This window comes from Lampetra fluviatilis, unplaced genomic scaffold, assembly GCF_964198595.1.
Source record: "Lampetra fluviatilis unplaced genomic scaffold, kcLamFluv1.1 SCAFFOLD_677, whole genome shotgun sequence".
Taxonomy (NCBI): Eukaryota; Metazoa; Chordata; class Hyperoartia; order Petromyzontiformes; family Petromyzontidae; genus Lampetra; species Lampetra fluviatilis.
Genome location: NW_027620468.1, coordinates 32,501 through 45,000, shown reverse-complemented (window position 1 = coordinate 45,000; position 12,500 = coordinate 32,501).

Genomic DNA, 12,500 nt, shown 5'->3' with positions numbered 1-12,500 from the left:
CCGGCCAATTTCTCCCGTTTGATGGGGTCTATGTGTAAAAATTTTGACTTTTTTGAGTGCACGTGCAAATCTGCTGAAAAAGCCTGTGGAAGTTTCACGGCGTTCGTACGATATTTGGCGACGCAAAAATGAGCGATTTCCCAGCTCGATGGAATTCGGAGCGAGAGAAACGATGCCCCGTAACGCACATGAGAGCAATCCCGGCCAATTTCTCCCGTTTGATGGGGTCTATGTGTACAAATTTTGACTTTTTTGAGTGCAGGTGCAAATCTGCTGAAAAAGCCTGTGGAAGTTTCACGGCGTTCGTACGATATTTGGCGACGCAAAAATGAGCGATTTCCCAGCTCGAGAGAATTCGGCGCGAGAGAAACGATGCCCCGTAACGCACATGAGAGCAATCCGGGCCAATTTCTCCCGTTTGATGGGGTCTATGTGTAAAAATTTTGACTTTTTTGAGTGCAGGTGCAAATCTGCTGGAAAAGCCTGTGGAAGTTTCACGGCGTTCGTACGATATTTGGCGACGCAAAAATGAGCGATTTCCAAGCTCGATGGAATTCGGAGCGAGAGAAACGATGCCCCGTAACGCACATGAGAGCAATCCGGGCCAATTTCTCCCGTTTGATGGGGTCTATGTGTAAAAATTTTGACTTTTTTGAGTGCACGTGCAAATCTGCTGAAAAAGCCTGTGGAAGTTTCACGGCGTTCGTACGATATTTGGCGACGCAAAAATGAGCGATTTCCCAGCTCGATGGAATTCGGCGCGAGAGAAACGATGCCCCGTAACGCACATGAGAGCAATCCCGGCCAATTTCTCCCGTTTGATGGGGTCTATGTGTACAAATTTTGACTTTTTTGAGTGCACGTGCAAATCTGCTGAAAAAGCCTGTGGAAGTTTCACGGCGTTCGTACGATATTTGGCGACGCAAAAATGAGCGATTTCCCAGCTCGATGGAATTCGGAGCGAGAGAAACGATGCCCCGTAACGCACATGAGAGCAATCCCGGCCAATTTCTCCCGTTTGATGGGGTCTATGTGTACAAATTTTGACTTTTTTGAGTGCACGTGCCAATCTGCTGGAAAAGCCTGTGGAAGTTTCACGGCGTTCGTACGATATTTGGCGACGCAAAAATGAGCGATTTCCCAGCTCGATGGAATTCGGCGCGACAGAAACGATGCCCCGTAACGCACATGAGAGCAATCCGGGCCAATTTCTCCCGTTTGATGGGGTCTATGTGTAAAAATTTTGACTTTTTTGAGTGCAGGTGCAAATCTGCTGGAAAAGCCTGTGGAAGTTTCACGGCGTTCGTACGATATTTGGCGACGCAAAAATGAGCGATTTCCAAGCTCGATGGAATTCGGAGCGAGAGAAACGATGCCCCGTAACGCACATGAGAGCAATCCGGGCCAATTTCTCCCGTTTGATGGGGTCTATGTGTAAAAATTTTGACTTTTTTGAGTGCAGGTGCAAATCTGCTGAAAAAGCCTGTGGAAGTTTCACGGCGTTCGTACGATATTTGGCGACGCAAAAATGAGCGATTTCCCAGCTCGAGAGAATTCGGCGCGAGAGAAACGATGCCCCGTAACGCACATGAGAGCAATCCGGGCCAATTTCTCCCGTTTGATGGGGTCTATGTGTAAAAATTTTGACTTTTTTGAGTGCACGTGCAAATCTGCTGGAAAAGCCTGTGGAAGTTTCACGGCGTTCGTACGATATTTGGCGACGCAAAAATGAGCGATTTCCCAGCTCGATGGAATTCGGCGCGAGAGAAACGATGCCCCGTAACGCACATGAGAGCAATCCCGGCCAATTTCTCCCGTTTGATGGGGTCTATGTGTACAAATTTTGACTTTTTTGAGTGCACGTGCAAATCTGCTGAAAAAGCCTGTGGAAGTTTCACGGCGTTCGTACGATATTTGGCGACGCAAAAATGAGCGATTTCCCAGCTCGATGGAATTCGGAGCGAGAGAAACGATGCCCCGTAACGCACATGAGAGCAATCCCGGCCAATTTCTCCCGTTTGATGGGGTCTATGTGTACAAATTTTGACTTTTTTGAGTGCAGGTGCAAATCTGCTGAAAAAGCCTGTGGAAGTTTCACGGCGTTCGTACGATATTTGGCGACGCAAAAATGAGCGATTTCCCAGCTCGAGAGAATTCGGCGCGAGAGAAACGATGCCCCGTAACGCACATGAGAGCAATCCGGGCCAATTTCTCCCGTTTGATGGGGTCTATGTGTAAAAATTTTGACTTTTTTGAGTGCAGGTGCAAATCTGCTGGAAAAGCCTGTGGAAGTTTCACGGCGTTCGTACGATATTTGGCGACGCAAAAATGAGCGATTTCCAAGCTCGATGGAATTCGGAGCGAGAGAAACGATGCCCCGTAACGCACATGAGAGCAATCCGGGCCAATTTCTCCCGTTTGATGGGGTCTATGTGTAAAAATTTTGACTTTTTTGAGTGCAGGTGCAAATCTGCTGGAAAAGCCTGTGGAAGTTTCACGGCGTTCGTACGATATTTGGCGACGCAAAAATGAGCGATTTCCCAGCTCGATGGAATTCGGCGCGAGAGAAACGATGCCCCGTAACGCACATGAGAGCAATCCCGGCCAATTTCTCCCGTTTGATGGGGTCTATGTGTAAAAATTTTGACTTTTTTGAGTGCACGTGCAAATCTGCTGAAAAAGCCTGTGGAAGTTTCACGGCGTTCGTACGATATTTGGCGACGCAAAAATGAGCGATTTCCCAGCTCGATGGAATTCGGAGCGAGAGAAACGATGCCCCGTAACGCACATGAGAGCAATCCCGGCCAATTTCTCCCGTTTGATGGGGTCTATGTGTACAAATTTTGACTTTTTTGAGTGCACGTGCAAATCTGCTGAAAAAGCCTGTGGAAGTTTCACGGCGTTCGTACGATATTTGGCGACGCAAAAATGAGCGATTTCCCAGCTCGAGAGAATTCGGCGCGAGAGAAACGATGCCCCGTAACGCACATGAGAGCAATCCGGGCCAATTTCTCCCGTTTGATGGGGTCTATGTGTAAAAATTTTGACTTTTTTGAGTGCACGTGCAAATCTGCTGAAAAAGCCTGTGGAAGTTTCACGGCGTTCGTACGATATTTGGCGACGCAAAAATGAGCGATTTCCCAGCTCGATGGAATTCGGCGCGAGAGAAACGATGCCCCGTAACGCACATGAGAGCAATCCGGGCCAATTTCTCCCGTTTGATGGGGTCTATGTGTAAAAATTTTGACTTTTTTGAGTGCAGGTGCAAATCTGCTGAAAAAGCCTGTGGAAGTTTCACGGCGTTCGTACGATATTTGGCGACGCAAAAATGAGCGATTTCCCAGCTCGAGAGAATTCGGCGCGAGAGAAACGATGCCCCGTAACGCACATGAGAGCAATCCGGGCCAATTTCTCCCGTTTGATGGGGTCTATGTGTAAAAATTTTGACTTTTTTGAGTGCAGGTGCAAATCTGCTGGAAAAGCCTGTGGAAGTTTCACGGCGTTCGTACGATATTTGGCGACGCAAAAATGAGCGATTTCCCAGCTCGATGGAATTCGGCGCGAGAGAAACGATGCCCCGTAACGCACATGAGAGCAATCCGGGCCAATTTCTCCCGTTTGATGGGGTCTATGTGTACAAATTTTGACTTTTTTGAGTGCACGTGCAAATCTGCTGAAAAAGCCTGTGGAAGTTTCACGGCGTTCGTACGATATTTGGCGACGCAAAAATGAGCGATTTCCCAGCTCGATGGAATTCGGAGCGAGAGAAACGATGCCCCGTAACGCACATGAGAGCAATCCCGGCCAATTTCTCCCGTTTGATGGGGTCTATGTGTACAAATTTTGACTTTTTTGAGTGCACGTGCCAATCTGCTGGAAAAGCCTGTGGAAGTTTCACGGCGTTCGTACGATATTTGGCGACGCAAAAATGAGCGATTTCCCAGCTCGATGGAATTCGGCGCGACAGAAACGATGCCCCGTAACGCACATGAGAGCAATCCGGGCCAATTTCTCCCGTTTGATGGGGTCTATGTGTAAAAATTTTGACTTTTTTGAGTGCAGGTGCAAATCTGCTGGAAAAGCCTGTGGAAGTTTCACGGCGTTCGTACGATATTTGGCGACGCAAAAATGAGCGATTTCCAAGCTCGATGGAATTCGGAGCGAGAGAAACGATGCCCCGTAACGCACATGAGAGCAATCCGGGCCAATTTCTCCCGTTTGATGGGGTCTATGTGTAAAAATTTTGACTTTTTGGAGTGCAGGTGCAAATCTGCTGAAAAAGCCTGTGGAAGTTTCACGGCGTTCGTACGATATTTGGCGACGCAAAAATGAGCGATTTCCCAGCTCGAGAGAATTCGGCGCGAGAGAAACGATGCCCCGTAACGCACATGAGAGCAATCCGGGCCAATTTCTCCCGTTTGATGGGGTCTATGTGTAAAAATTTTGACTTTTTTGAGTGCACGTGCAAATCTGCTGGAAAAGCCTGTGGAAGTTTCACGGCGTTCGTACGATATTTGGCGACGCAAAAATGAGCGATTTCCCAGCTCGATGGAATTCGGCGCGAGAGAAACGATGCCCCGTAACGCACATGAGAGCAATCCCGGCCAATTTCTCCCGTTTGATGGGGTCTATGTGTAAAAATTTTGACTTTTTTGAGTGCACGTGCAAATCTGCTGAAAAAGCCTGTGGAAGTTTCACGGCGTTCGTACGATATTTGGCGACGCAAAAATGAGCGATTTCCCAGCTCGATGGAATTCGGAGCGAGAGAAACGATGCCCCGTAACGCACATGAGAGCAATCCCGGCCAATTTCTCCCGTTTGATGGGGTCTATGTGTACAAATTTTGACTTTTTTGAGTGCACGTGCAAATCTGCTGAAAAAGCCTGTGGAAGTTTCACGGCGTTCGTACGATATTTGGCGACGCAAAAATGAGCGATTTCCCAGCTCGAGAGAATTCGGCGCGAGAGAAACGATGCCCCGTAACGCACATGAGAGCAATCCGGGCCAATTTCTCCCGTTTGATGGGGTCTATGTGTAAAAATTTTGACTTTTTTGAGTGCACGTGCAAATCTGCTGAAAAAGCCTGTGGAAGTTTCACGGCGTTCGTACGATATTTGGCGACGCAAAAATGAGCGATTTCCCAGCTCGATGGAATTCGGCGCGAGAGAAACGATGCCCCGTAACGCACATGAGAGCAATCCGGGCCAATTTCTCCCGTTTGATGGGGTCTATGTGTAAAAATTTTGACTTTTTTGAGTGCAGGTGCAAATCTGCTGAAAAAGCCTGTGGAAGTTTCACGGCGTTCGTACGATATTTGGCGACGCAAAAATGAGCGATTTCCCAGCTCGAGAGAATTCGGCGCGAGAGAAACGATGCCCCGTAACGCACATGAGAGCAATCCGGGCCAATTTCTCCCGTTTGATGGGGTCTATGTGTAAAAATTTTGACTTTTTTGAGTGCAGGTGCAAATCTGCTGGAAAAGCCTGTGGAAGTTTCACGGCGTTCGTACGATATTTGGCGACGCAAAAATGAGCGATTTCCCAGCTCGATGGAATTCGGAGCGAGAGAAACGATGCCCCGTAACGCACATGAGAGCAATCCCGGCCAATTTCTCCCGTTTGATGGGGTCTATGTGTACAAATTTTGACTTTTTTGAGTGCACGTGCCAATCTGCTGGAAAAGCCTGTGGAAGTTTCACGGCGTTCGTACGATATTTGGCGACGCAAAAATGAGCGATTTCCCAGCTCGATGGAATTCGGCGCGAGAGAAACGATGCCCCGTAACGCACATGAGAGCAATCCCGGCCAATTTCTCCCGTTTGATGGGGTCTATGTGTAAAAATTTTGACTTTTTTGAGTGCACGTGCAAATCTGCTGAAAAAGCCTGTGGAAGTTTCACGGCGTTCGTACGATATTTGGCGACGCAAAAATGAGCGATTTCCCAGCTCGATGGAATTCGGAGCGAGAGAAACGATGCCCCGTAACGCACATGAGAGCAATCCCGGCCAATTTCTCCCGTTTGATGGGGTCTATGTGTAAAAATTTTGACTTTTTTGAGTGCACGTGCAAATCTGCTGAAAAAGCCTGTGGAAGTTTCACGGCGTTCGTACGATATTTGGCGACGCAAAAATGAGCGATTTCCCAGCTCGATGGAATTCGGCGCGAGAGAAACGATGCCCCGTAACGCACATGAGAGCAATCCGGGCCAATTTCTCCCGTTTGATGGGGTCTATGTGTAAAAATTTTGACTTTTTTGAGTGCAGGTGCAAATCTGCTGAAAAAGCCTGTGGAAGTTTCACGGCGTTCGTACGATATTTGGCGACGCAAAAATGAGCGATTTCCCAGCTCGAGAGAATTCGGCGCGAGAGAAACGATGCCCCGTAACGCACATGAGAGCAATCCGGGCCAATTTCTCCCGTTTGATGGGGTCTATGTGTAAAAATTTTGACTTTTTTGAGTGCAGGTGCAAATCTGCTGGAAAAGCCTGTGGAAGTTTCACGGCGTTCGTACGATATTTGGCGACGCAAAAATGAGCGATTTCCCAGCTCGATGGAATTCGGCGCGAGAGAAACGATGCCCCGTAACGCACATGAGAGCAATCCGGGCCAATTTCTCCCGTTTGATGGGGTCTATGTGTACAAATTTTGACTTTTTTGAGTGCACGTGCAAATCTGCTGAAAAAGCCTGTGGAAGTTTCACGGCGTTCGTACGATATTTGGCGACGCAAAAATGAGCGATTTCCCAGCTCGATGGAATTCGGAGCGAGAGAAACGATGCCCCGTAACGCACATGAGAGCAATCCCGGCCAATTTCTCCCGTTTGATGGGGTCTATGTGTACAAATTTTGACTTTTTTGAGTGCACGTGCCAATCTGCTGGAAAAGCCTGTGGAAGTTTCACGGCGTTCGTACGATATTTGGCGACGCAAAAATGAGCGATTTCCCAGCTCGATGGAATTCGGCGCGACAGAAACGATGCCCCGTAACGCACATGAGAGCAATCCGGGCCAATTTCTCCCGTTTGATGGGGTCTATGTGTAAAAATTTTGACTTTTTTGAGTGCAGGTGCAAATCTGCTGGAAAAGCCTGTGGAAGTTTCACGGCGTTCGTACGATATTTGGCGACGCAAAAATGAGCGATTTCCAAGCTCGATGGAATTCGGCGCGACAGAAACGATGCCCCGTAACGCACATGAGAGCAATCCGGGCCAATTTCTCCCGTTTGATGGGGTCTATGTGTAAAAATTTTGACTTTTTTGAGTGCACGTGCAAATCTGCTGAAAAAGCCTGTGGAAGTTTCACGGCGTTCGTACGATATTTGGCGACGCAAAAATGAGCGATTTCCCAGCTCGAGAGAATTCGGCGCGAGAGAAACGATGCCCCGTAACGCACATGAGAGCAATCCGGGCCAATTTCTCCCGTTTGATGGGGTCTATGTGTAAAAATTTTGACTTTTTTGAGTGCAGGTGCAAATCTGCTGGAAAAGCCTGTGGAAGTTTCACGGCGTTCGTACGATATTTGGCGACGCAAAAATGAGCGATTTCCCAGCTCGATGGAATTCGGCGCGACAGAAACGATGCCCCGTAACGCACATGAGAGCAATCCGGGCCAATTTCTCCCGTTTGATGGGGTCTATGTGTACAAATTTTGACTTTTTTGAGTGCACGTGCAAATCTGCTGAAAAAGCCTGTGGAAGTTTCACGGCGTTCGTACGATATTTGGCGACGCAAAAATGAGCGATTTCCCAGCTCGATGGAATTCGGAGCGAGAGAAACGATGCCCCGTAACGCACATGAGAGCAATCCCGGCCAATTTCTCCCGTTTGATGGGGTCTATGTGTACAAATTTTGACTTTTTTGAGTGCACGTGCCAATCTGCTGGAAAAGCCTGTGGAAGTTTCACGGCGTTCGTACGATATTTGGCGACGCAAAAATGAGCGATTTCCCAGCTCGATGGAATTCGGCGCGACAGAAACGATGCCCCGTAACGCACATGAGAGCAATCCGGGCCAATTTCTCCCGTTTGATGGGGTCTATGTGTAAAAATTTTGACTTTTTTGAGTGCAGGTGCAAATCTGCTGGAAAAGCCTGTGGAAGTTTCACGGCGTTCGTACGATATTTGGCGACGCAAAAATGAGCGATTTCCAAGCTCGATGGAATTCGGAGCGAGAGAAACGATGCCCCGTAACGCACATGAGAGCAATCCGGGCCAATTTCTCCCGTTTGATGGGGTCTATGTGTAAAAATTTTGACTTTTTGGAGTGCAGGTGCAAATCTGCTGAAAAAGCCTGTGGAAGTTTCACGGCGTTCGTACGATATTTGGCGACGCAAAAATGAGCGATTTCCCAGCTCGAGAGAATTCGGCGCGAGAGAAACGATGCCCCGTAACGCACATGAGAGCAATCTGGGCCAATTTCTCCCGTTTGATGGGGTCTATGTGTAAAAATTTTGACTTTTTTGAGTGCACGTGCAAATCTGCTGGAAAAGCCTGTGGAAGTTTCACGGCGTTCGTACGATATTTGGCGACGCAAAAATGAGCGATTTCCCAGCTCGATGGAATTCGGCGCGAGAGAAACGATGCCCCGTAACGCACATGAGAGCAATCCCGGCCAATTTCTCCCGTTTGATGGGGTCTATGTGTAAAAATTTTGACTTTTTTGAGTGCACGTGCAAATCTGCTGAAAAAGCCTGTGGAAGTTTCACGGCGTTCGTACGATATTTGGCGACGCAAAAATGAGCGATTTCCCAGCTCGATGGAATTCGGAGCGAGAGAAACGATGCCCCGTAACGCACATGAGAGCAATCCCGGCCAATTTCTCCCGTTTGATGGGGTCTATGTGTACAAATTTTGACTTTTTTGAGTGCACGTGCAAATCTGCTGAAAAAGCCTGTGGAAGTTTCACGGCGTTCGTACGATATTTGGCGACGCAAAAATGAGCGATTTCCCAGCTCGAGAGAATTCGGCGCGAGAGAAACGATGCCCCGTAACGCACATGAGAGCAATCCGGGCCAATTTCTCCCGTTTGATGGGGTCTATGTGTAAAAATTTTGACTTTTTTGAGTGCACGTGCAAATCTGCTGAAAAAGCCTGTGGAAGTTTCACGGCGTTCGTACGATATTTGGCGACGCAAAAATGAGCGATTTCCCAGCTCGATGGAATTCGGCGCGAGAGAAACGATGCCCCGTAACGCACATGAGAGCAATCCGGGCCAATTTCTCCCGTTTGATGGGGTCTATGTGTAAAAATTTTGACTTTTTTGAGTGCAGGTGCAAATCTGCTGAAAAAGCCTGTGGAAGTTTCACGGCGTTCGTACGATATTTGGCGACGCAAAAATGAGCGATTTCCCAGCTCGAGAGAATTCGGCGCGAGAGAAACGATGCCCCGTAACGCACATGAGAGCAATCCGGGCCAATTTCTCCCGTTTGATGGGGTCTATGTGTAAAAATTTTGACTTTTTTGAGTGCAGGTGCAAATCTGCTGGAAAAGCCTGTGGAAGTTTCACGGCGTTCGTACGATATTTGGCGACGCAAAAATGAGCGATTTCCCAGCTCGATGGAATTCGGAGCGAGAGAAACGATGCCCCGTAACGCACATGAGAGCAATCCCGGCCAATTTCTCCCGTTTGATGGGGTCTATGTGTACAAATTTTGACTTTTTTGAGTGCACGTGCCAATCTGCTGGAAAAGCCTGTGGAAGTTTCACGGCGTTCGTACGATATTTGGCGACGCAAAAATGAGCGATTTCCCAGCTCGATGGAATTCGGCGCGAGAGAAACGATGCCCCGTAACGCACATGAGAGCAATCCCGGCCAATTTCTCCCGTTTGATGGGGTCTATGTGTAAAAATTTTGACTTTTTTGAGTGCACGTGCAAATCTGCTGAAAAAGCCTGTGGAAGTTTCACGGCGTTCGTACGATATTTGGCGACGCAAAAATGAGCGATTTCCCAGCTCGATGGAATTCGGAGCGAGAGAAACGATGCCCCGTAACGCACATGAGAGCAATCCCGGCCAATTTCTCCCGTTTGATGGGGTCTATGTGTAAAAATTTTGACTTTTTTGAGTGCACGTGCAAATCTGCTGGAAAAGCCTGTGGAAGTTTCACGGCGTTCGTACGATATTTGGCGACGCAAAAATGAGCGATTTCCCAGCTCGATGGAATTCGGCGCGACAGAAACGATGCCCCGTAACGCACATGAGAGCAATCCGGGCCAATTTCTCCCGTTTGATGGGGTCTATGTGTAAAAATTTTGACTTTTTTGAGTGCACGTGCAAATCTGCTGAAAAAGCCTGTGGAAGTTTCACGGCGTTCGTACGATATTTGGCGACGCAAAAATGAGCGATTTCCCAGCTCGAGAGAATTCGGCGCGAGAGAAACGATGCCCCGTAACGCACATGAGAGCAATCCGGGCCAATTTCTCCCGTTTGATGGGGTCTATGTGTACAAATTTTGACTTTTTTGAGTGCACGTGCAAATCTGCTGAAAAAGCCTGTGGAAGTTTCACGGCGTTCGTACGATATTTGGCGACGCAAAAATGAGCGATTTCCCAGCTCGATGGAATTCGGCGCGAGAGAAACGATGCCCCGTAACGCACATGAGAGCAATCCCGGCCAATTTCTCCCGTTTGATGGGGTCTATGTGTAAAAATTTTGACTTTTTTGAGTGCACGTGCAAATCTGCTGGAAAAGCCTGTGGAAGTTTCACGGCGTTCGTACGATATTTGGCGACGCAAAAATGAGCGATTTCCCAGCTCGATGGAATTCGGCGCGACAGAAACGATGCCCCGTAACGCACATGAGAGCAATCCGGGCCAATTTCTCCCGTTTGATGGGGTCTATGTGTAAAAATTTTGACTTTTTTGAGTGCACGTGCAAATCTGCTGAAAAAGCCTGTGGAAGTTTCACGGCGTTCGTACGATATTTGGCGACGCAAAAATGAGCGATTTCCCAGCTCGAGAGAATTCGGCGCGAGAGAAACGATGCCCCGTAACGCACATGAGAGCAATCCGGGCCAATTTCTCCCGTTTGATGGGGTCTATGTGTACAAATTTTGACTTTTTTGAGTGCACGTGCAAATCTGCTGAAAAAGCCTGTGGAAGTTTCACGGCGTTCGTACGATATTTGGCGACGCAAAAATGAGCGATTTCCCAGCTCGATGGAATTCGGCGCGACAGAAACGATGCCCCGTAACGCACATGAGAGCAATCCGGGCCAATTTCTCCCGTTTGATGGGGTCTATGTGTAAAAATTTTGACTTTTTTGAGTGCACGTGCAAATCTGCTGAAAAAGCCTGTGGAAGTTTCACGGCGTTCGTACGATATTTGGCGACGCAAAAATGAGCGATTTCCCAGCTCGAGAGAATTCGGCGCGAGAGAAACGATGCCCCGTAACGCACATGAGAGCAATCCGGGCCAATTTCTCCCGTTTGATGGGGTCTATGTGTAAAAATTTTGACTTTTTTGAGTGCAGGTGCAAATCTGCTGAAAAAGCCTGTGGAAGTTTCACGGCGTTCGTACGATATTTGGCGACGCAAAAATGAGCGATTTCCCAGCTCGATGGAATTCGGCGCGAGAGAAACGATGCCCCGTAACGCACATGAGAGCAATCCGGGCCAATTTCTCCCGTTTGATGGGGTCTATGTGTAAAAATTTTGACTTTTTTGAGTGCACGTGCAAATCTGCTGAAAAAGCCTGTGGAAGTTTCACGGCGTTCGTACGATATTTGGCGACGCAAAAATGAGCGATTTCCCAGCTCGAGAGAATTCGGCGCGAGAGAAACGATGCCCCGTAACGCACATGAGAGCAATCCGGGCCAATTTCTCCCGTTTGATGGGGTCTATGTGTAAAAATTTTGACTTTTTTGAGTGCAGGTGCAAATCTGCTGGAAAAGCCTGTGGAAGTTTCATCCGACGAAAAAAGCACGTTCTCGAGAAAGCAGGAGAGCTAAGTCATTCACAAATTAGCTGGATTTGGCTTGTGGTTCGTTTCCCAAGTAACAGAGCGGCATCAACCTTTAAGTGCACGCCAGTACATCCCCGTGGGATACAGGGGGTCTCGGCGGACTTTGCTCGGGGGAAAAACGTCGAGGTGAGCCGCCTGGCCATGCTGTTCATGGGTCTCTCCTTTTTAAGTTTCGCCTGCCAATTTATTTTCTCTAGCGGTTTTATACACTAGCACTCGATGTTTTGGGAAAGGAATACAATTGTTCAAAAAACGTCTTCGCAATTCATGTCGTTAGATTGCTAATGAAAATTCGTAAAAAAACGTACACGCCATACATGTTCTTTGCTTCCCTCTCGATACAAGTGAAGGGGAAAAACAGCCTTAACGGTTGCTAAAAAAATCGCCCTTTACATATACATGGGTCGTCTTCCCCTCTCGACAACGGAGACAAGTAACCCACGCCAGGCACTGTCAGTAACTGCCATAGATCTGCTTTAAAATGCCCATTCGTCTTGCGTCGCTCACGTTCCCGGAGCTTTGGGTAATGTCTGAGGCCTATCCCCGC